The following is a 4,712-nucleotide window of genomic DNA, read 5'->3' as shown; positions in this document are numbered from 1 at the left end:
TGTGGTGCGTCCGATCAGCTGCGTTTTTGGGGATAAAATATATAATATAATGATTGCTGTCATCAGCACAAATGATCCATCCCTAAAAGTTAAAATCCACCATCCCTCCTGGCTTTTTTTTACAACTCGACCACTGATAACAACCATCAATCTGTAAGAAGTGTAAATCAATTAGATCTCTATATTTGTGATAGATTTGATTAACTCACTAGCTTAAACCTGCAATCTTTCACTGACGCTTGGAAACCATGGCAACACGACCTTGCCATGATGACCATTTTGTTTTCGTTCCCAATGCTTCACGTTATAACCTTTTAATTATGTTATATTGTTTAGTAATATTTAAGTTCCAAATAATATTCAAAGAGTCATCAAGATTTTGGACCATGAGATTTTGTCAAGTTTGAATACAATGATCGTTAGATTTAATGTGTTTCCTTAAAATGTATTATTTTAGAGTTCTGCTAGCTAGAGAATTGTATTGCTATATAGGCTACCACAATCGAGCTAGGCTGCTTTAGCCTTAATGCTATTTTTTGTATTTTCTGTGTTCTTTGGGGAATTGTATCATATATACTTGGGTCATTCTGTCAATCAAATACATAAAAATTGTTTTAGGTTAGGTTTAAATACTTAGTTTAGATTTTACATACTTTGTTTAGAGGTTTATTATTAAAGGATGTTAGGGTTTAGGTTAATCCTTAGTATTGAATTGAGAAATATAAACTAATTCATTTTAAAAGTATATGAAATTGAATAAAAATATGGAAATGAATAATACAAAATTATTAGATTAAGTTAAATGAAACAAAAGCATTTATTAAAGGCATTTATGATTTTAGGTTATTTAGATAGGTATTAAGCCTTTAATCTATTCAGTATTTTATACTATCCTATGATATACAATATGAACACAATCATACTTAATGTAAATAGCTTTAACATCATGAAAACAGAGATATAATCTCTCAGCAGATCAAATAATAGAATGCATCCTCCCCACCCAGCTAGCGTGTAGAACCAAGATGGCTGCTGGCCCAGCACTGATCTGACCAAGCCCCCAGGAACAGTGCATACTTCCGCAATCCACCAGTGCTCAGCGGCCAAGCCTGGTATTGCAGTCGTTTTAGCGAGCTGTGAAAGGGTCCCTCAATTCATGGGGCCCAGAAGTAGATATCCTCGTTCACTCCAATACAAGTGGGGAGCAGGAATGTGTCTCCTCAAAAAATGTCTGGATATCAAAGGCTCATAATTATCTTTCTGCCATGTACTAAATTAAATTACGTTGTTTTCTTTTCAAAACGCCACCTCAAGAGTTTTATTAGCCGTTTTCTGTAATTATTTTTTGCTGGAGAAGGTGGGGTGGGCAGCTGAAAGGAGTCGTAGTGAAACAAATGTTGTTTCGACCTGGCATCCGAGAGGGCCTAGTGCACGGCTCCCTTAACTTCTCGTGTCCGATTTTTAGACTGCTTCAGCTGCTGCTCAATGACTCTCACGTTCCTCTGCTTGCGATCATTGCGATTCACCATATATTGATCCATTTATTCAACAGATCCAAAGACAAAGAACAGGTGCATTACGGTATCATTTTATATTATTGTTAATAGTCTAATTAACATTTCAGTAGCGTTGGTATTTAATTTTTCATTTGCTTGTTTTGCTATGTATGACAGTTAACAATGTTGGTGTATTACAATTATTTATGTGTGTAGGGCACTCCAACTTCGTTGCTGGTTGATATGTAACCATTTATTTGTACATAAGTTATTGATTGCATTTTTCGTAAATAGTTAGTTGGAAGGAATCTGTTTCTTAAGCAACAACATTGAACTGCATTTTTGTCTAGGCCGACATACATTTACTATGTTGTTGGTGTTATATGGGGCAATCTTTCATATTTATAAAGTTCAAATTACATTGTGTACCTTGGTTATCAGCTATCATAAAATGGTGTCCAAATGGCTGCATGTGTAAAACATAGGACTTGAACCGAAAGTGTTACAGTAAGAAAGCTTTTATTACAAAAATCCTCCCTCCCCCAGTTTTGTTTTTTACTTTGGGGGGACAGCTTCATACAACGTGGAGAGGAGAGTAAGTCAGTTTGGCTGGGGCAGAAGAGTGGAAGGGGGAACAAAGAAAGGTAGGGAAGAAGTAGGGAAATGAATGAACAGTGTGATAAACACAAATGATCATCTAAAAAGGTCCTGTACTTGTCTGCCGTGCCATCATCATGCCTCACGCATCACCTCTCAGCGCCCTGCCAAGCTGCATCTTATTCCGTTACTCCAGCTCTTTCACAAAAGTGACAAACACGCTCCACCCAAGTATTTTAATCTTTTATTAATTATAAATGTGAGGTGTGCTTAAGTGGCCTGAAAGGTGCCCATCAATAAAATGCATTTTATTATTATTATTAATATAGCATTATGGCTCCATCAAAAATAATAGTAATGTAGGCCTACACCTGATATTTACAGTTATCATTTATACTATCCTAGAACTCTTTAATTCTTATTTACATAGGCCTACAGTAGGCCTGATTTCCTCTGAATGTTGAAATAAAAAAAATCCCAGAATTGTATTTCTGTCATTCAGATCCCTGTCCATCATACTCCTGTTGTCTTCCTGCACACCTGACTGCCTCCTCCATCGATGGCTGCCACAGCTCTCTCCCTGTACAATATGTCATGTTAAATACATTTCAGGATCAAGTTAGAGATTCAGTTTCAGTATTACTTGTTTTTGAAACCTGACGTGGGGCTGGCACCATCATATGTCTTATTTATTGTACCCACACATAAAGGTCAATGATACCATGTGGGGGTCACTTCAGCTTCCTATCATCTTGACTGAATCAGTGAGTTCCCTGGGTACACCAGCTGATGGGGCTGTGTATATATTGGGCATTTGATTCTCGTTTCAGAAACAGAAATATATTAAAAAACGAGTGGTAATTATGACTTTTGTTTTAAAAAACAAAAAGGTATATACAAGGTGTTTTTCTTATAAAGTCAAAAAGGGGCAAACTAATCTAAAATAATAATTGTTAAACATAGAGAGAATCATCGGGGGGGTTAGTAACTTATACTTCCATGTTTGGTAAACAATGCGACTGCGATCGCTCAGACCTCTTGCTTATTATGCTACAATGCTAACAATGTTAAAAAACAAGAATATTTCTGCATCCGGTACGTCATGAACTAGGGCGTGGCTAAGCTCCCATGATGCGGAAGCATATCTCGCCTTGATGTTGCCCTGCGCCATGAGCAGGTTACATAGGAATGAATGGGCGCCATTTTGGAATCCGGTGTCCATTCTATAATATGTCCATGATGTAAACTTAAAAAAGTTAGGTTAGTTACACATGGGTAAAGTTAGGTTAATTACTGTGAGGGTAAAGTCATGTTAGTTACTGTGAGGGTAAAGTTAGGTTAATTACTGTGAGGGTAAAGTCATGTTAGTTAGTGTGAGGGTAAAGTTAGGTTAGTTACTGTTAGGGCTAGTTTAGTTAGTGTAAGAGCCAATTTTAGTTTATTTTCAATTTGTAAAGGTGTGTTAATTTAGTGCTATATCTATAAGTAAGGAAACGTTTTGAATAATACTTAATATGTTTTAGTTTTGCGTTTAGTCAGTTTGCGTTGTCTATTGTTGTTTTACGACCGATTAATGCCGTAATTTGTGGTTCTGCGCATGACTGTTAGAGTAATGTTTCTATGTTGGTTTTTGGAGAACGGAGAAGTTGGTAGGTGTGGATCGAAATAAGTTTTTGACCGTCGTCATCGTCGTCGTGTTTCCATGGCATGTTCTATTGGATGAACATGTAAAAGCAAAAGGGATCGTAACTTTGAACATCTATTCGGTATTGGACCGAAGAACATGTAAACTTAGATTACCTGATGTTTTTGTTTTTTTTGGATAAATAAACCCCACACAAGTTATCCTGCTTCCTCGTGAGTTCTATGGGTTCTTTTGGAATAAAATTGGATACGACACACGCGTCAAAGCATCGAATTACAACAACCTACCAACTATATGGCCTTTATGGTTAGTCGGCCATAACAGTTAGGTTATCATTCTCAGTCATTAATGTATTTTTAAAGATTGAATACCTATTGATGTAAACAGACAGACAGAGAGACAGACAGACTGACGGACGACTGAAAAGAGACAGACAGAAAGAAAAGAGAATGAGAGACAGAATAAGAGAAAGATAGGGGGAGAGGGAGAGAGTGATAAAGATATATATATATATAGAGAGAGAGAGAGAGAGAGAGAGAGAGAGATGTATGTGAAGTAAATGATATATTGGCGTTCTGCCTGCTGATGAGTGTGTGTGGGGGAGACGGGGGTATACAAAGTGTGTGAAAGGAACCCAAAGATAACTATGGAGACCACAAGAGACATGGTTTGTGTGTGTGTGTGAGTGTGTCATGGTGTGTGTTCTCATGGTTCTGACAAACATCTGTTTAGATGATTGGTGGATCTGATGAGAACGACGGACCCCCGCAGGACCCCATGACGAACGACTTCCACTGCTACACACACGCACGCACGCACAAACACACACACACACACACACACACACACAGACACACACACGCGCACGCACACACATAGACAGACAGAGGCGCACACACAGACCCACACACACACCCCTAGTTTCTCTGGTGCGTGTAGGAAAACCGCTTAGTTGCATACCGTGAGAAGGTCCC

This window comes from Pollachius pollachius, assembly GCF_949987615.1.
Source record: "Pollachius pollachius genome assembly, chromosome: 13".
NCBI classification, from domain to species: domain Eukaryota; kingdom Metazoa; phylum Chordata; class Actinopteri; order Gadiformes; family Gadidae; genus Pollachius; species Pollachius pollachius.
This window is presented reverse-complemented; position numbering follows the sequence as displayed.